At 42.3% G+C, this 21,489-nt stretch overlaps 1 pseudogene; it reads right to left on the bottom strand.

The window, feature by feature from the left end:
• Window positions 1-1,900: 1,900 nt before the first annotated feature.
• LOC106564673 (cilia- and flagella-associated protein 52-like) lies at window positions 1,901-21,041 on the bottom strand (annotated as a pseudogene).
• Between the last annotated feature and the right edge of the window lie 448 nt (window positions 21,042-21,489).

Raw genomic sequence — 21,489 nt, 5'->3', positions numbered from 1 at the left:
CCGACAGTGCGGCAATATCTAACAAGTAATATCTAACAATTTAACAACATATACCCAATAAACACACATCTAAGTAAAGGGATGTAATTAAGAATATATATATATAAATATATGGACAAGCAATGTCAGAGCGGCATAGACTAAGATACAGTAGAGAAGTATAGAATGGAGTATATACATATGAGATGAGTAATGCAAGATATGTAAACATTATTAAAGTGGCATTATTAAAGTGACTAGTGTTCCATTTATTAAAGTGTTCCACATTGAAGGTGGCGCATGTAGTGACAGGACTCTGAAACTGATGGATATTAGTCTTAATGACAACTCGAACAAGCTTGCTGACACTCATTTAGTAACAGGCCTATAAGGTTCCCTTATAATTAGATGCACGATAAGGACTATTGTGTATTGTTTGATCAAAACTATTACAAGCGTTCTGTAGGCCAATATAAACAAATACTGAACATATTTTGTATCAGAGCAATTCAAGGTCTACACTGTACAGTACCCTTTCTTTCCTTTTTTACTATCATTTATATTGGCATGATGTGAGTAGGCTACGGTGCATGTCCTCTGTTACAACATGGTCCCAACGGAAAAGAATGATATTTTTGAGGTGTGTAGGAGCCCCCTACTGTTTTAGGCTGAGAATGTTCTGCACCCTGGTGATGGCACACTAATAGACTGCACCTGCACTATCCTATCCTCTGATGGAATGCCTCATCTAATAATGCACTGTTGGAGATTTTACTGCACTGTTAGGAGATATTTCTGCACTGTTGGAGATATTACTACACTGTTGGAGCTAGAAACATAAGCATTTTTCTTCACCTGCGATAACGTCTGCAAATCTGTGTACATGGACAATCAACTTTGATTTGATTATTCATCACGACTATCAAACAAATGTCCTACAAAACATTTTGTCAGGCTGGCACATCCCCCTGCCTCACTGCAATCTGGAGACATACACACGTGGATGAATCAAATGATGGGAAAGACACAGAGAATAAATGGTTTTAATGCTACTTGGTAGTGCATATTTTGTACCGCAACGTGCAATACACTGCTGATATTCTCAATCAATTTCGGTTTTAATTTCACAGCTCGCCAAGACCATAGATTGGATTTAGTGATCCAGATGTGCTGATTTACTCACGCAGATGTATAATATTCATATTTCTCTTCCAATATTTTTATAATCTCACGTATTATTGCAGTGTAAAACGGAAACCTTGTATTTTTGAGGAGTCTGCACTCTGCAGCCCCCGGTTCCAAACTTCTGCGATGAGTCAGAAACTCAAACTCTTACCCTATAGGGCTATACATTACTCTTATCTCATAGCATGGCCACCTGAGTATTCAGTGTGTGTGCGTGCGTGCGTGCATGGGCAGTTGGATGGGATGCCCTATTTTACAGAGCTAGGGGTGTAGGTTATGTTTTGTTGACTTGGTCCGTCCATAGCGTACTGCAGGTTTGCTCTCTTTTTGTGGGTTGCGGAGTAGTGGGGTAGCTATTAATTATTGAGTTTTGAGCTTCTGAGCAATCGAGAGTGGAATGAGTTTGGGAAGATGGAAGCATTCCAAGAGGCTCGCTGGTCACACACACACACACACACACACACACACACACACACACACACACACACACACACACACACACACACACACACACACACACACACACACACCCGAGCGTGCGCGCGCACACACGCACACTTCTTTACCGAAGTCTCTGGGGAATCTCTAGTGATAGATTAGCTGACAGCAGCGGTGTGCTAAAGTGCCTGTGAATCTGGGCCTCGTCGTCTCTCTTTCTCTTCTTTACCACATGGCAGGCATATAAGACAGTCATATCTGTATGAAATATGCATTTAATGTACTGTGTAGCCTGCCTTTTTACATTCACTGCGTATTAATGGGAAAAAGGGGATGACACAATCACTTCTGTTCTTCCCATAGAAGATCAGAGAGAATGCTATTCAAGGCTATGATGAGCAGATGAGTATCTTTATAATGTTCTGTGGCTACAATATCCAACTTTGCATTGATGAGGTTAAGAGTCCCTACTTCAATTTATTAGGTTAATTCCATGCATATTAGAACATGTGTGTCTGCCAAGTTTGTTGATACAGTACATTATTAGAGTATGGCGAATACCACACTATAACTATGCAATTACCTTCAACAAGCAAAATGTAGCTAGTAATGCATACTTCAGTCAATATCGCACAATCAAAATTATACCCATTTATTTTCATGAATGAATGAAACATTTGCTCTATGATAGCACTAAGGGGATGTTCAGTGTTCATGAGTTCTTGAGAGTTGTTTGGTGTGAGGACAGGTGTGTATTGGGACTGGGCAGGGTCAAGGTCAAAAGTAAAAAGTTTGTAGGGTGTGTGGGTCAAAGGCCATAGGGTCATGGGTTTTTTGACTCTGTTCTCCTGGCCTCCGGAAGGCGCTCTAGGGAGAGGAGGGGTGGGGGTACCTCCACCGGAGCACGGCCCCGTCGACACTGGTGCTCACCATGCTCCTGTCGTTGGAGGAGATCTTGACGCTGGTGATGCTGCCGCTGTGGCCGACGCCTACGTGGGTCACCTCGCCCTCTGAGTAGTCCCACACTTTCACCAGCTTCTCGTCTCCACCTGAAGTGGGCAAGCAGAGAGACATATACCATGTTTATTTCTACGGAAAAGCCTTCGAACATTGATCCAACCGCATGCTGAAGTCATGTTCAACCAAGTGCTCTTCACGATAGTCCCAAGCTATTGAGAGTCGATACAGGGATATTTAATGGACACACCATGTGCTGTTGTTGATTGATGGTAGTCAACGACTAGTCCTAGATCTGTTGGGAGCTGTGCCAACTCCTATGTCAATGTCACGCCAAACAGTTGGCGAGATCACAAATCAACTCATGCTCTACCTCTTCAACTCAGCCAACAAAACCAATGTAAAGGGTACTGTACCAGTGACGAAGTGCTGTCCGTCCTGTGAGATGTGCATGCAATTGATGGCTCCTGACAGGGAGCCTCCAGTTCTCTGATGGCTGAGCCGTCATACACCTCCCAGTAACCAATCTGGGAAAGAAGACCATTCAGGTATATGGAATATGAATGAGAGAGCTTGTACATATAAAACTTGTCAGATTCAATTTATTTGACATATTCTATGTTATATTACAATAAATTATTAAAATGACCATGTATCACAGTTTTATAGTAAGTATGAATGCCACTCCTTGTATTTCTTCTGTTCATTTATAGTATAGTAATTCTGCCTCACTGAATAATCTATCTTCATTATTCCACTATATGTAAATGAGGCCGGAGAGAGTCTATCAAGTTTTTGTGAGCCCGCCACAGTTAAAACAACATGTTTGTGACTCTAAATGAGAGATAATCATCCCGAGGGTTTGCAGCTGTCAAAGACTTGAGTCTCTCAAAGGCTCAATTGTTATTTGAAGTTTATTTATAGCCGCACAGTAACGCCACAATCTCCCCACACACACAAGCGAGGTCCTTTCTTGTTATTTTTATGACAAAGCTAATTACAATTACAAACTAACTGACGCAAACGAGAGGAGTTTCATCATTAAAATGCAGCATGTGAGTGCTTCTTCAGGTATCAAGGAAGAGGAAACTGGCAGCTTAACTGGCTGGCAGCACAAAACTAAACCATTTGTGATTTTAAGTATTGGAACTGGCCAAACTGATTGTACCTGGAAATGAATGATTTCTTTATATGCTCAATGGGCTTTATTAACTGAAAATCTAATCGTCAACGAGTCAATGTTTAGGCGATAGAGTGAATATTACAATAACCAACGCAATCTCCTCACACAGAAGTGAGAAAATGTGTAGAATATCTGAATAAACCAGTTCAGAGGATTCATCAGAAAGGTGTCAGCCTATCAGAAAAAAGCTCCAGTTGTATGCAATGAAACAAGAAATGTTACATGGGAGAGAGCTCAGAATAGCATTTATGAGAATAGCTTCTTGGACTGGATTTCATCTCTTAGTAAGACCACAAACATAATGCATTATGGGACTGAGGAAATGTAATCTGACAAAGACATATCAAATACAGTTTGTAATAATGGGATTAAAGAGAAACAAATTGCAAAAAAACAACAAGGTATTTATAGTTTTAAGAATGAAAAACAGTGCTCAAAGCAAAGAGGCCGCCTAAAAGACACATTTCTGTGGGATGGTAAAAAATACTTTTGTACCTCAATATAATTCAAATTTAATAGCAAAAGCTGTCACCTTCGTTATAATGAGTGGACCAAGGCGCAGCGTGCATAGAGTTCCACATATTTATTTATTAAGGTGAAACTTCAAAGCAACAAAGCATAAACGAACGTGCAGTTCGTAGCGCGCACACATTGGCACTAGACAAGACAATATCCCACAACGCAGGTGGGAAAAGGACCACACTAAGTATGATCCCCAATTAGAGGCAATGATCATCAGCTGCCTCCAATTGGGAACCATACTCACACCAACATAGAAAATAAAAACTAGAAAACCCCCTAGTCACGCCTTGACCTAAAACACCATAGAGAACCCCGAGGGCTCTCTATGGTCAGGGCGTGACAAAAGTTTACTGACTGGAAAACACATTTGTTAGACATTATTGAGTAATACACAACACTCAGGACTATTCTTCAGTATAATTCAATTAAAATGGAAAGGCTCAAGGCTCTTTGCATGCATCATTCATTGTGAAAACATATGGTCAACATAATGACTGACAACCATCATTTATGCATACATGATATTTTTTCAATATGATAGAAATGAAATGGAAAAATCCAAAGTTCTTTGCGTGCATTCATTCACTTTATGAAATAACATTTTTGGTCAGCATAATGAAAGAAAGAAAAACCCCTCAATACCAGCAGCAACTAGCTTACATGATATGAATCTTAATCAAATCACTGGCTATCATATGAGGTGAGATATGACACAGCCAAAAAAGTGAGAGGGAGGAGAGTTAGCCAAGTAGCAGACCCAACGCTCCCTCTCTCCAGTATAATTTGTGTTGTGTCATATAGGGAATGGGTTCAAATCCAGTTTGATTCTCTAGTCACGACCTCTCTCCCCTCTCCTGGTGTCATGGAGGGCTTATTAGAGACCAGCACCTGTGTGAGAGTGGCCGAGTCACCCTCACCCATCTGTGTTCCATCCCTTCTCCTGTGGAACCTGGCTGCCATCCACGGCAACATCCACCAGAAATTAATTACATCCAAGGCTAGCATGCGGCTACTGCTAGCATTGCTTTAGCCTTCAATTCCTATTCAAGGAGAGTTAGGTTGAAGCATTAGGTTGCTGAGAGAAGGACACACTGAATTTACTGGCTTGAATTGTGAGGATGACCACACAATGTATTTTCATAATGAGCCAAATCTATTGGTTTTCTACCCAAAGTTGCAAAGGAAATCTATTTAATAAACACAAGAGACCAGCAAAATAGACAAAAGAGTGTGGCTGTATAGCAGGAACAGCGGCATCTAGTGGTCAGAAAGTGACTTCAATGATTCATTTCTCTGAACAGGGGGAAAAAACGTCACCAGATTCACAGGGAATACATTACAGTGTGGAGAAGCAGTACTCCAAGCCACAGCTTCATTCTACTTGTCAAACAGAGAACTGATACTGTATACTGGTTGTTGGGGTGGGATTGGCATGGGGTGTGTTGGGCCCGTGGGTGACTTTTTTCTATTTTTTGGGATACCTCATTTTTGTCATTAGTAAGAAGAGATTTGGTCCAAACCAGATGTTGGGTACTATATTTATTGAATATTATCTCAATCCTATCAATTAAAATGGCCAATTTGGATGCAATCAATTAGCTTAATTTTTCCGATTTAACATTTAATTTCAGCAAAAATAATGTTTCAGGAATGCTAATCTTACCTGTTTCTAACTACAGAAACAATTTCAGAACAATCTGAGATGGTGGGTGTCATGGCTTGCTGAAATGACATGATTCTTTCTTTAAAGGCCCAGTGCAGTCAAAAACATGATTTTTTACACACTAGGAGGTTGGAATAATACTGTAAAATTGTGAAAATGATAATAATGCCCTTTTAGTGTAAGAGCTGTTTGAAAAGAACGCTTGACATTTCTGCCTGTTTTGATGGGATGGAGTTTTGGCCTGGCAGTATAAGTTAATAGACCAATAACAAAGAGAATTTCAAACCTCTCTGCCAATAACAGCTAGTTTTCAGGTTACATATCCCTCTCATTAGGCTCGTCCAATTAGGCCACTCACTCAGACCACTCCCAGACAGTCCTAGCAAAAGTGTTGCTTGAGAAATTGCTCTTTGCTAAGAAGCAATTTTGTATTATTTTTGACCATTTAAATTTAAAACATTCACAGTAAAGTACTTGTTGTTACCCAGAAATGATTTGATATTGAGATAAAAATGGCTGCATTGGAACTTTAAATACTAATTGCCTAGCAGGATAGCTTCAGCTATAGGTCCTACAATCATTGCAATGCATTGAAAGCTACACAACCATTACAATGCAATGAAAGCTGCACAACCATTATAATGCAATGAAAGCTACACAACCATTACAATGCAATGAAAGTTGCATAACCATTACAATGCATTGAAAGCTACACAACCATTACAATGCATTGAAAGCTGCATAACCATTACAATGCAATGCAATGAAAGCTACACAACCATTACAATGCAATGAAAGCTACACAACCATTACAATGCAATGAAAGCTACACAACCATTACAATGCAATGAAAGCTACACAACCATTACAATGCAATGAAAGCTGCATAACCATTACAATGCAATGAAAGTTGCATAACCATTATAATGCAATGAAAGCTACACAACCATTACAATGCAATGAAAGCTACACAACCATTACAATGCAATGAAAGTTGCATAACCATTACAATGCATTGAAAGCTACACAACCATTACAATGCAATGAAAGCTACACAACCATTACAATGCAATGAAAGCTGCATAACCATTACAATGCATTGAAAGCTACACAACCATTACAATGCATTGAAAGCTACACCACTGTGCCACACTGAGATTAAATGTCCAGTATTTTGTGCAATCCTATGGTACAGTATGTGTTGTGTAAATTCAATACCAGTATGTTGAAAACATGCATGCTGTGCCAAGATTAGTCTACATTTTCACTCTGTTGTGTGTAGTGTCGTGTAATTCCACCTATATGTTGAGGCAATACATCATTGAGGACAGTAACCCACTTATGAAGGGCTGTACACCGATAAAGCCTTCTTAGCTACTGTGTGGGCTTCCATTTACCCCGATGCTACGCTCAGCCATGTATTTGACCATGCTAATCCATTTACACATACAGTACCTCTCGCCAACAAAATATAATCCTACTCTTTTAACTGAACATGTCAAGGACATTAATCAAACAAAGAAGTTATAGCACGTTCAAGAGCTCTCTCTCTTTTAAACGGAATACTTCAGAAGGTCTTTATTGTCCTATTAGTGCTGGACAATGGGAAGGCCACAGAAGCCTATATACCATGCTTCTGATAATTGACATGCCACAATAGCTAATAATAAATAACAAGACCCTGATGGCCCTACATCATAATCAGCCAAAACTGGAACCAACACACAGGAGTGCTGGGTCATCATCACAAGAGGCTTCTGGATGACCCCACAACAGAACCACCAGCAGCAGTAGTCTGTTCTGTTGTCTCCTTCCATCCGACAGACTGGAGAGTGTGAAGCTGTCCCCAAAGACCCTCAACCACTGACTGAACTCTGAGCCAAGGAGCTGCTGCATCCAATCCCTCTCTTCCTGTCCCCCTCCCTCTCTCTCTCTCTCTCTCTCTCTCTCTCTCTCTTTCTTTCTCCCCCCCACACATACAGTGTGTGTGTGTGCGTGTGTATCTATGTGTGTTACTGCTTGCTCACCCCAGACAGAGCGCCTGTGTCCTGGGGCGAGCAGATGGTGTATCTGGCACACGGGCACTTGGATGGCATAGGCGGGCATCGCATCCGCAGGAAGACGCGAGAGCCAGAGCACTTTCTTTCTAGTCTCTCTCTTTTTTCCTCTGCTCATTTTCTCAGCCTCTCTTTTTCCAGTCTCAGCGCATTCACAGTGCCCACTAATCAGTACAGTTTGTCCTCACCTCACAGCATGGTGTTGAGCCAACAATACGGGCCTTATTAGTCTGTAGAGCTTGTGATGAGTGGATATTGAGGTGCATATTGAAGAGAGGCTGTTGTGAACCTCCAATCCCACCTTCTGTAACTCAGTTTTCATTCTAGGTAATCAAGGCATAGAGGTGTTACATTCACCTGGCAGCATGACTGCTACATTGTGGCTTATTATGACTGGTAAAGAAGGTAGGGAAATATTTCAAAACATGACACTGCTGACGTGCGCATGCGTACAAGCTTGACATGGCCTTTCTACAGCACCTCAATACTAGCCTCTCTAACAGAGCTCATCTTGAGATGAGATGAAGGCTAACAAGAATGCCTCAATACAGAGAACAGCCTTCTCTAACTTTCCATGACTGGTGACTGGGGACCATACGCTGCACAGTGAAATCATCAGCTAGCTACAGTGTGCTGTGCCAGTGAGTCTTGGCACCAAGAGGGACCTGAGTCTTTTCTAATTCCAAACCTTTCTGTCGGTGCCACTGGTGATGATCTGGTACTCTTCAGGGTGGTAACACACACTGCTGAACAGAGTGTTGGCCAGGACCATCTGATTCCTCACAAAACGCCTGCAGCGGCAGGAGGGGAGAGGGAGAGGTAGGGAGAGGGGAAGACAGAGAGGAGAAGCAGGGAGGGGACCAGGAGAGAGAGAGAGAGAGAGAGAGAGAGAGAGAGAGAGAGAGAGAGAGAGAGAGAGAGGGAGGGAGAGTGAGGGGAGGGAGGGAGGGAGAGCAAGAGACTTGAAATGAATGTTGAATACAGGAAACACATGAACGGAGGAGTGGTATTAATGGTAGTGGTAGTAATGATGTGTGTTGAAAGCCTCTCACAGTGGGAAGCCAATGCAATCAGACAGAGAGGGATAAAGGATTAAGGGCATGGGGTAAAGAAGTGTTTGAGTGTGTGTCTGTGTGTGTGCGTGCTTGCTTGCACATCTACATGTGTTTACGGGTTTGAGCATGCATACATCCATGCGTGTGTGTGTGTATAGTGTGTGTGTGTGTGTGTGTGTGTACAGTGTGTGTGTACAGTGTGTGTGTGTGTGTGTATACATGAGAATGTGCATTTGAACTCACACCAAGTCCCAGATGATGCAGGCCCCGTCCGAGCTGGCGGTGACACACTCCTTGTCGTTGCTCTTGATCTTGATGCTGGTGACGGTGGCTTTGTGCTCCTTCATGGTCTCAATGAGCCGGTGACAGCCCTGCAGGATCTCCCACACGCACCTGCAACAGGCCAGAGACTGGCACTTGGACTCAATACAATGATGCTGTTGATGAACACCACTAAAACATTGTTTTAAATACGTATGTAATAATACGTGTTTTTGGGGAGTTTTTTTGTGAGAAGGATGGGGGAAAAGGAAGAGCTTCAAATATTTGTACAAATGTCACATGCATGTGGTGGTTAATTGATACTGTTAGTTCTTAATCTATGCTCTCTATTTAAATATAGACTAAAGGGTGTCATGTGCCATGCCAGGATGACTTTTCATCTGACCTGTCCCTCTCCTCCTCCACTAATGATCCTCTTGCAGTCCCTGGTGCCAGCGATGGCAGTCACGCCCATGCTGTGGGCACTGTGGATGACCAGCATGGCTCTGCCAGTCTCTGGGGCAAACACACGGATCTTCCCATCGTTCCAGGCTGTAAAACAATTGGAACAAGAAAAATACATTAGATGGGAATAGTCGATACATGACACTCCTAAGTATTTTTATATTGAGATTGTGCTATAATGTTTTGTGATGATAGCCTGGTTCCAGATCGTTGTGCTATCATGCCAAACACTGTGGCCATTCGGCAGACTTTGGCATGACAAGGAGTGGCAAGGAGTGGCATGACGGCCCAAACAGACGGGCACCCAGGCTACTGTGAAGATTGTGGGCTCAGTTCCTTACATTGGACGTGTGTCTTAACTGTAAATGGCTGGAATGAAAATGTACAGTAGAGGATGAAACCATTTATTATTATCATGACTCAACATGTCAAGGCTCCAACAATGAGAAGGAAAATCAGGCACATTCACACCCTCGCATTAAAAACACTGTCATTATCTTACAGGCTAACGTGCTCCATAATAATTGACGCTAGTCCATCATCGTTATAACTTAAGAAAATGCCATGCGCTGCATTGATGACGTACCATTCTTCCCTAGTGTAGTGCTAGCGACATCAGGGTTGTGGTTTTGATTCCCGCATGGTCCACATATACTGTGTGTGTGTGTGTGTGCGCGTGTGTGTGTCTATGCGTCTGTGTATGCTTGTGCGGTGTGTGTGTGTGTGTGTGTGTGTGTGTGTGTGTGTGTGTGTGTGTGTGTGTGTGTGCGCAAGTGTGTGTATGCGTGTGTGTGCACTTAGTTGTGTGTGTGTGTGTTCATTTTTTAAATGACCCCATTGCCAAACAGAACTCCTATTGATTCCTGCCTACCACTGATGATGCTGTGTCCGTCGATCATGAAGTCCAGGGCGTTGCAGGTCATGTTGGGGACGGACGGCCGCAGCAGCTCCTTGGAGGTCTCGGCGTGCCACACTCTGATGTCATCCTGGGAACACGTGGCGAACAGCTCCGACGAGCCACTGGGAGAGAATCAGAAACATCACTGGAATAAGTTTGTGGCCAGTCATTCTGCACTTTAGTCTATGGAACAGGATTTGCTTTGTACCAGAGCCATAGGCGATAATACATGTTTATGCTTTAAACATGGTCATATCGCCCTCTAGTGGGAGTAAATGGGCAATGACGGCAAAACATGAAGGTAGACGAAAGCAATGTTGTTTGAGGTAGTCTCTCTTGACAGCATAGACTCTGTTTGAGGTGGAGATAGGTAAAGACAGCTATATATTTGAGGTGACATATGGCAATCAGGTAGTAGTGATAATAGAATGTGCTATAAAATAATATTGTGGGAAACAAAGTGAATCACGTACAGTATGTAATCCTGTCTCTAAATGTGTGCCTATACTTTGAAAGGTGTCACTCACAAAGGGAAGGCCACGTCTTTGACTGCACTGTTGTGACTGGTGGCGATCAGCTCCTCTTTGAAGTCTGTGTAGCCAAAACGGTAGATCTGAGCCGCCTCCGTTCCTGCAAAGAACTGGTGGCCCTCGCCTCTCACAGCGATGGACGTCACTCCCCCCTCCAACTGAACCTTTCTATGAGGGTTAGATGATGAATGGCAGAATGCCGCATTGAGTACATTATGTGTTTCTACACATAGCGTTAAAAGGCCCACTCTGTAATATAAAATGGATACAAAATCTCAGCCCCACCTCTTGGTTTGCCATGAAGGTGAGGGGCTGAGGAAATGGAACCACTCTAATGTATAGGCTAAGCTACAGTATGGATGCAACATGACAGTTTTAGATAGACGATATAAACTAGTGGTTCTCAACTGGAGGTTTTGAATGGGACGCAAAAAAATACTCCATTCTGAATCTAAACTACTAATACCAGGTAGAAAGTGTGCAGAAATTATCATGAACATACATTTTTTTTAAATCATTTATTCTCCTAATTGTTTTATTGTATTGTTTTTATTCGATCATAGTATTTTTATATAGAGTATTAGCTGCACTATTTAGCAGATTTGGTTAATTTTGTGGTCTCAAACAAGTGTGCTTGCCAACATTCTTCATCAAGAATATGAGCAATATGGATTTATTGACAATGAAAAGGTTGTGAATGTTGTTCGCTTGTCTAATATACACTGAACAGATACACACTAATATACAGTGAACAGATACACACTAATATACACTGAACTGGAAGCCTGGGGGGTCCCACCGGACCTCTGTCCATCTACTCAGGAATCTGACATGACCGACACAGCCCTTGCAATCTGCTTGATTCCCAGTCATGTGAAATCCATAGATTAGGGACTAATGAATTTATTTAAATTGACTGATTTCCTTATATTACTGAGTTAACTGTAACTCAGTAAAATTGTGGCATGTTGCTTTTATATTTTTGTTCAGCATATATTCTGAATTCTTACTCTAATATATCTATCTGGATTGTTATTTCTTGATTTCTTGTTTTCATTATTTGTGTATGTGTATTGTGTTTGAGAGACATTCTACCACACTATTGGAGCTAGTAACATAAGCATTTCACTGCACCTGCTATTTTAGCTAGGCAAGTCAGTTAAGAACAAATTCTTATTTACAATGACTGCCTAGGAACAGTGGGTGAACTGCCTTGTTCAGGGGCAGAATGACAGATTTGTACCTTGTCAGCTCGGGGATTCGAACTTACAACCTTTCGGTTACTAGTCCAATGCTCTAACCACTAGGCTACGCCGTCGCCCTGCTAATTTGTTTACGCAACCAATAAACTTTCCTTTGATTTTGATTTGATATAGACAACTTGATATCTTGTCTGTCAACCTGCAGTACTTACTTACTTGATGGTTTTGAAGTTAGGTCCTGAGCACAAAGTGAACATGCCATCCCCAGAGCCCACCAGGATGTCCCCAGACTTCAGCACCTTCAGTGTGTTCACACCCTGCACCAAAAAGACAAGAGGAACAGCTGTACCAAATGTCAACTACAGTAAGATCTCAGAGATATGAACATGTGGACGTCACTCAGGACACTGAATAAACCCACCTTGCTGAATTTCTGTTTTCGTGGCCCATAGCTGTTGAGGAGGCGGGTCTTCAGGTTGACCTTCAGGATGTCACCACTGGTGGTTCCGCAGTAAAATAAAAGTTTGTCGTCTGAGATCTGTGACGCAACGGGGTCACCTTAGAAATAAGCTTTCTGTCTCCACCTGTACTACTTTGAGAGGCTGCTTGATATGCCGGGAAATTCTTATTCTTTATCTTAATTCAGAGATCAATTGACCTCAGACAACAATTGCCACGTGAATAAAATCACAGGAACCTGAACTTGTCTGTTTACAGATTTCCTCATGAATAAACCATGACAAGTATTGATGAATAGTTTACCTTTGCTTTGTCTCAAAACGTACTTTGAGTGGTTAAGAATGGGTGGTACAAAATCATTTTGGTTTTTTTTTCTCACCATTGTACAATTTACTCACCGGTTGAATCAATGTTGTTTCCACATAATTTCAATGAAATGACGTTGAACCAACGTGGAATAGACGTTGAATTGACGCCTGTGCCCAGTGGGTACTCAGTCAGTACCACTATTACTTCCAGCTGGGTCTGCTTTCTATGGTTTAGCTCACCTCAATACATTTGACAATCCTCTTCAGCTGTCCTGTCTGGCATTCCATAGGCCGGATCTTCCTATTTGGAAGGTCTAGCTCTCAAACACGCATTGTGCCACTACAGGGAAACAACATATTACAAGTGGGTTAATTCGAAAGTATTAATAATAAATGTTGTTTATTTAATCATTCTGCGTTGTGTTCAAGTCCAATAAAGATCAGTTCTGATTGACAAAGTAATACTCTATTCTAACAGCAACCCAGAGTCTCTGTAAGTCACTCACTTGCCGGCGGAGATGAAGATGTTGTCGCTGTGGTTGGTGTACTCGATGGTGAGGCAGTGGCCTGCACTGTGGGCAGAGGCTGGGCTCCCACAGATCGCTTCTTTGCTCTCAAGGTTCCACACCACAATGCTGAAAACACAAACTATTCACATTTACAGCCATTCTGTAGTATAACCTACAAATGACTGTTGAAATTCTTCCAACGTGAAAGTCGTTTTTAAAGTGACACAATCATCCAAAGCCTGTTGGATCTAACCAATCTAATCATCTAATCAAAGGTCTGAGGACCAGCTGATTAGTAGGATAAAGTGTGTTATAGCAGGACTGGAACAAAATGCTGCTACATTAAACTACCTCGTACCTTCCATCATCCTGTCCAGCCAGGGAGACAAGGTACTTGTCATTGGGGGAGAAGGCAAGTCCCTCCACCTTCGCTTTGTGGAGCTGCAGTCTGGCGTGGATCGCTCTCTTCTCATAATCCCAGATGATCAGATCAGCCTGCAACAACATAGATTAACTCTGTAATCTAATGCCATTCATGTGTTTCCTACGTTCAACATTCACCTGTAGCCTCTCCCTCCCTGCCTCCATCCTACTCTGTCTGTCTGTCTGTCTGTCTGTCTGTCTGTCTGTCTGTCTGTCTGTCTGTCTGTCTGTCTGTCTGTCTGTCTGTCTGTCTGTCTGTCTGTCTGTCTGTCTGTCTGTCTGTCTGTCTGTCTGTCTGTCTGTCTTAATACTAGATTGTTTAACTGTCTTTAGTTTACCTTGAAGCCCATGAAGGTGACCCATGAAGGAACTCCTGTTTGCCGTCTTTCAGGCTCTTCAAAATAACAGTGCAACCAAGAGGATAGATTAAGTGTTCTCTGAATGGGTGCACTCTGAGGCCAGAAAATATATGTCCTGTCCCCAAAAAATGGTAAAGACATGCTTTAGACCAAAACTAAAGATGAGGATATGATTATGATTTAACCTAACATGGTTGTCTGAAGCAGGATTCAGGAGAAACTCATCAAGGTAAATAAAATTTGACACATGCACCGAATACAACAAGTGTAGACTTTACCGTGAAATGCTTACTTACAAGCCCTTAACCAACAGCGCAGTTCAAGAAGAGTTAAGAAAATATTTACCAAGTAGGCTAAAATAAAAAGTAATAATAAAAAGTAACACAATAAGAATAACAATAACAAGGCTATATAGAGGGGGCACCGGTACCGAGTCAGTGTGCGGGGGTACAGGCTAGTTGAGGTAATCTGTACATGTACAAGTAGGTGGGGGCTAAGTGATAGGTAACAAACAAACAGCGAGTAGTAGCAGTGTACAAGAGGGGAGGGGTCAAGGTAAATTGTCCGGCTGCGATTTTTATGATTTGTTCAGCAGTCGAATGGATGGCTTGGGGGTAGAAGCTGTTGAGGAGCCTTTTGGTCCTAGACTTGACGCTCCGGTACCGCTTGCCGTGCGGTAGCAGAGAAAACAGTCTAGAACTTGGGTGACTGGAGTCTCTGACAATTTTATGGGCTGTCCTCTGACCGCCTATTATATAGGTCCCTCTGTAGCGCCTTACGTTCAAATGCCGAGCAATTGCCATACCAGGCGGTGATGCAACCAGTCAGGGTGCTCTTGATGGTGCAGCTGTAGAACCTTATGAGGATCTGGGGACCCATGACAAATCTTTTCGGTCTCCTGAGGAGGAAAAGGTTTTGTTGTGTCCTCTTCACGGCTGTCTTGGTATGTTTGGACCATGATTGTTCGTTGGTGATGTGGACACCAAGGAACTTGAAACTCTTGACCCGCTCCACTACAGCCCCATCGATGTTAATGGGGGCCTGTTCGGCCCGCCTTTTCCTGTAGTCCACAATCAGCTCCTTTGTCTTGCTCACATTGAGGGAGAGGTTGTTGTCCTGGCACCACACTGCCAGTTCTCCTCCTCCCTATAGGCCGTCTCATCGTTGTCGGTGATCAGGCCTACCACTGTTGTGTCGTCAGCAAAATGAATGCTGGTGTTGGAGTCGTGTTTGGCCACGCAGTCGTGGGTGAACAGGGAATACAGGAGGGGACTAAGTACACACCCCTGAGGGGCCCCAGTGTTAAGGATCAGCGTGGCAGACGTGTTGTTGCCTACTCTTACCACCTGGGGGCGGCCCGTCAGGAAGTCCAGGATTCAGTTGCAGAGGGAGGTGTTTAGTCCCAGAGTCCTTACCTTAGTGATGAGCTTCATGGGCACTATGGTGTTGAATGCTGAGCTGTAGTCGATGAGCAGCATTCTCACACAGATGTTCCTTTTGTCCAGATGAGAAAGGGCAGTGTGGAGTGCGATTGAGATTGCATCATCTGTGGATCTGTTGGGGCGGTATGCGAATTGGAGTGGGTCTAGGATGTCCGGGAGGATGCTGTTGATGTGAACCGTGACCAGCCTTTCAAAGCACTTTATGGCTACTGATGTGAGTGCCACGGGGCGGTAATCATTTAGGCAGGTTACCTTCACTTCCTTGGGCACAGGGACTATGGTGGTCTGCTTGAAACATGTAGGTATTACAGACTCGTCAGGGAGAGGTTGAAAATGTCAGTGAAGACACTTGACAGTCCGCGCATGCTTTGAGTACACGTCCTGGTAATCCGTCTAGGCCCAGCATCTTTGTGAATGTTGACCTGTGTAAAGGTTTTGTTAACATCGGCTACCGTGAGCGTTATCACACAGTCATCCAGAACAGCTGGTGCTCTCGTGCATGCTTCAGTGTTGCTTGCCTCGAAGCGAGCATAAAAGGCATTTAGCTCGCCTGGTAGGCTCGCGTCACTGGGCAGCTCGCGTCTGGGTTTCCCTTTGTAGTCCGTAATAGTTTTCCGACGAGCGTCAGAGCCGGTGTAGTAGGATTCAATCTTAATCTTGTATTGACGCTTTTCTTGTTTGATGGTTTGTCTGAGGGCATAGCGGGATTTCTTCTAAGCGTCCGGATTAGTCTCCCGCTCCTTGAAAGCGGCAGCTATAGCCTTTAGCTCGATGCGGATGTTGCCTGTAATCCATGGCTTCTGGTTGGGATATGTACGTCCAGTCACTGTGGGGACGACATTACATTTACATTACATTTAAGTCATTTAGCAGACGCTCTTATCCAGAGCGACTTACAAAATGGTGCATTCACCTTATGATATCCAGTGGAACAACCACTTTACAATAGTGCATCTAAATCTTTTAAGGGGGGGGTTAGAAGGATTACTTTATCCTATCCTAGGTATTCCTTAAAGAGGTGGGGTTTCAGGTGTCTCCGGAAGGTGGTGATTGACTCCGCTGTCCTGGCGTCGTGAGGGAGCTTGTTCCACCATTGGGGTGCCAGAGCAGCGAACAGTTTTGACTGGGCTGAGCGGGAACTGTGCTTCCTCAGAGGTAGGGGGGCCAGCAGGCCAGTGGTGGATGAATGCAGTGCCCTTGTTTGGGTGTAGGGCCTGATCAGAGCCTGAAGGTATGGAGGTGCCGTTCCCTTCACAGCTCCGTAGGCAATCACCATGGTCTTGTAGCGGATGCGAGCTTCAACTGGAAGCCAGTGGAGAGAGCGGAGGAGCGGGGTGACATCATCGATGCATTTATTGATGAAGCCGATGACTGAGGTGGTGTATTTCTCAATGCCATTGGATGAATCGCAGAACATATTCCAGTCTGTGCTAGCAAAACAGGCCTGTAGTGTAGCATCCGCGTCATCTGACCACTCCTGTATTGAGCGAGTCCCTGCTACGTCCTGCTTTAATTTTTGCTTGTAAGCAGGAATCAGGAGGATAGAATTATGGTCAGATTTGCCAGATGGAGGGCGGGGGAGAGCTTTGTATGCATCTCTGTGTGTGGAGTAAAGATGGTCTAGGATTTTTTTTCCCCTGGTTGCACATGTGACATGCTGGTAAAAATTTGGTAAAACTGGTTTAAATTTGCCTACATTAAAGTACCCGGCCACTAGGAGCGCCGCTTCTGGGTGAGCATTTTCTTCTTTGCTTATGGCCTTATAGAGTTGGTTAAGAGCGGTCTTAGTGCCAGCTTCGCTTTGTGGTGGTAAATAGACGGCTACGAATAATACAGATGAGAACTCTCTTGATAGATAGTGTGGTCGACAGCTTATCATAAGGTACTCTACCTCAGGCGTGCAATAAATCGAGACTTCTTTAATATTAGACATCGCTCACCAGCTGTTATTGACAAAAAGACACACACCCCCACCCCTCGATGTGGGTGGATTAGAGTTTTGAAGGAAACTTCCAAATACTTTCCATAAACTGAACAGCACATTACAAATAATTGAGTTATATTTAGACACATTGAAAAGATGACAAACCAGCTGAAACCCCCACTGGCAACAAGCAACAGTAACGTTAGTAGCTAGTAGCTACCATAGCATGCCCTGATCCTAGTGACAACAGCCATATCACTCAGGGTAACAAATAACGTTAGCTAACGTTAGTATTACTTGTTACCAGATAACTTGATTAGCTCCGTTGAATATGTTAGCTCAGCTGAATAGGTTAGCTAGCTAAATAGGCTGGCAGGATATTTTACATTACCGTTGAACCCAATTACAGCCTCCAGCTCAAGCCGTGGAATCTCTTGTGCAGCCATGATTCAACAATATTGCACCTATTTTTTCACCAAGTCTTCAAGCCTGTAAAATCTTCTCGAGCTTCAGCTATCTTTCTCTCATTTGTCATCCAGACAATCAAACGTTGCCTAGCAACTTAACAATTTGTTTGGGTCAGTTTCTATGGTGATGTAGTAAGCCAGAGGAAAAATTTGGGTGCGTCTTTGGAGTGTGATTGGTCCATAGAGATCGGTTTTGTCTAGAAGGGTTACAGGTTTTGTCAAAATGGACTTTTCGTAGCGGGTTTAAGAACATTTACATAGCAGGTTATGATAATTAACGTAGCAGTTTAGGAAAAGTGTTAGGGTAAGGGTTAGCTATAATGCAAAAAAATAAATATACACTTTGAAGTCAATTTGACAGAAGCTGTATTCCATCTAGACATGGCTAGAGATCCTATTAAATTAGAAAGCCTCAAAGTTCCAGAATGGAGTGAAAATGGAAGCTATTGTGGTCAGGGAGAAATCCAAAACAATCTGGAATGAATATGCAGTAAAGGCATAGGTGATGCATTTCCTGCTTTTACTTATGCAGGGAAATACAAGTAAGGCAAGTGATATACCAGAAATGATGTAATATATGTATTGTCAACCTAAAATATTGTCATACAATTATAAATACAGTTTATACGGACAGGTTTTATACACATTTTCTGTATAAATAGCCTATAACATAAACAGACCATAATAAATGTCTAAATTTGTATTTTCTTCTCAATTGTTATTATATGATACAATATCAGTACTTGTTGCAATTACAATTTGTCTAAGTCCTATCATCAACTGATTGTTTGAACGGATTGTTGGCATACTGGCAGTTATTTTTAAAAAAAACGTATGGGATCACTCCTCTAAAAACTGTCTGGTTAGCTAGCTAACAACATACAGTGCAGATAATCTATAAATTAATTGTTTTGCACTCTTATCAGAGCATTGGCAAAACCATGGTAGACCAACTCCCTTACCAAAATGTCTGACACTTTATATTACCATCATAAGAAGGTTCATGTCCATTCCGGTATTCTAATTCCTAATTCTATGGATTGGTCACTGCCAGGGAGATAGCCAGGGAGCTAGCCAGGGAGCTAGGTTGAAGACAGAGCCAGTTTTAGAAATGTTTACAAATGAATAACAGATGAAAAGCTGAAATGTCTTAGTTAATAAAGTATTCAACACTTTTGTTATGGCAAGCCTAAAAAAGTTCAGGAGTAAAAATGTGCTTCAAAGTCACAATAAGTTGCATGGATTCACTCCGTGTGACATACCCCATTTCTACACCCCACACATACAATTATCTGTAAGGTCCCTCAGTCGAGCCGTGAATTTAGAGTACAGATTCAACCACAAAAACCAGGGAGGTTTTCCCATCATTCACAAATAAGGACACCTATTGGTAGTTGGGTAAAAACAACAATAGACATTGAATATCCCTTTGAGCATGGTGCAGTTATTAATTTAACACTTTGGATGGAGTATCACTATACCAAGTCAATGGTGATTTGAAAACAGTTACAGAGTTTCATGGCTGTGATAGGAGATAACTGGGGATGGATCAACAACACAAACATAAATCTACAATACTAACATAAATGACAGAGTAAAAGGAAGGAAGCTTGTACAGAATTTTAAAAAATATTCAAAAACATGCATCCGGTTTGCAACGAGGCCCTAAATAATACTGCAAAACATGTGGCAAAGAAATTAACTTTTTGTCCCGAATATTATGTTTGTGGTAAATCCAAAACAACACATCACTGAGTACCGCTCTTCATATTTTCGAACATGGTGGTGCTGCATCAGGTTATTGGTATGCTTGTCATCGGCATGAACTAGGGAGTTATTTTGGGGGATAAAAAGAAACGGAATAGAGCTAAGCACAGGCAAAATCCTAGAGAAAAACCTGGTTCAGTCTGCTTTCCAACAGACACTGGGAGACAAATTCACCTTTCAGCAGGACAATAACCTAAAACACAAGGCCAAATATACACTGGAGTTGCTTACCAAGATGTCATTGAAGGTTTCTGGGGGGCCTAGTTACAGTTTTGACTTAAATCGTCTTGAAAATTCATGGCAAGACTTGAAAATGGCCCTATAGCAATGATCAACAACCAACTTGACAGAGCTTGACACATTTTTTTAAGAATAATGGGCAAATATTGTACAATCCAGGTGTCCAAAGCTCTTAGAGACTTACCCAGAAAGACTCAAAGCTGTAATAGCTGCCAAAGGTAATTGTAACATGTATTGACTCAGGGGGTTGAATACTTATCTAATCACGATATATTGCTGTGTTATTTTCTAATAATAATGATAGCGTTTCTTTTTTTTCACTTTGACATTACAGAGTATTTTGTGTAGATATTTTACAAAAAAATGGAAATTAAATCAATTTTAATCACACTTTGTAACAGAACAACGTGGAAAAAGTAAAGGGGTGTGAATACTTTCTGAAGGCCACGTATATCCTCCCTTTGCAACCCTATTAATATATGCACAAATATACATATTCATCGAGAAGTATATGAATAATCAACAAACAAATATAGCATACAATTCAAATACAGTGCATTTGGAATGTATTCAGACCCCTTTACTTTTTCCACATTTTGAGACGTTACAGACTTATTCTAAAATTGATTAAATTATTTTTTTCCCTCATCAATCTACAGGCAATACCCCATAATGACAAAGCAAAAAAAGGTTTGTAGGATTTTTTGCAAATGTATTCAAAATAAAAAGCAGAAATACCTAATTTACACAAGCATTCAGACCCTTTGCTATGAGACTCAAAATTTAACTCAGGTGCATCCTGTTTCCATTGATCATCCTTGAGATGTTTCTACCACTTGATTGGAGTCCGCCTGGGGTAAATTCAATTGATTGAACATGATTTGGAAAGACACACACTTGTCTATATAAAGTCTCACACTTGACAGTGCATGTCAGAGCAAAATCCAAGCCATGAGGTCAAAGGAATTGTCAGCAAAGCTCCGAAACAGGATTGTGTCGAGGCACAGATCTGGAGGGTACCAAATTTATGCAGCATTGAAGGTCCCCAAGAAACAGTGGCCTCCATCATTCTTAAATGGAAGAAGTTTGAAACCCCCAACACTCTTCCTAGAGCTGGCCGTCCGGCCAAACTGAGCAATCGGGGGAGAAGGGCCTTGGTCAGGGAGGTGACCAAGAACCCGATGGTCACTCTGACA

Source organism: Salmo salar, chromosome ssa12, assembly GCF_905237065.1.
Source record: "Salmo salar chromosome ssa12, Ssal_v3.1, whole genome shotgun sequence".
Classification (NCBI taxonomy): Eukaryota; Metazoa; Chordata; class Actinopteri; order Salmoniformes; family Salmonidae; genus Salmo; species Salmo salar.
Note: the sequence above shows the minus strand (reverse complement) of the source record. Positions and strands in the feature narration are given on the sequence as shown.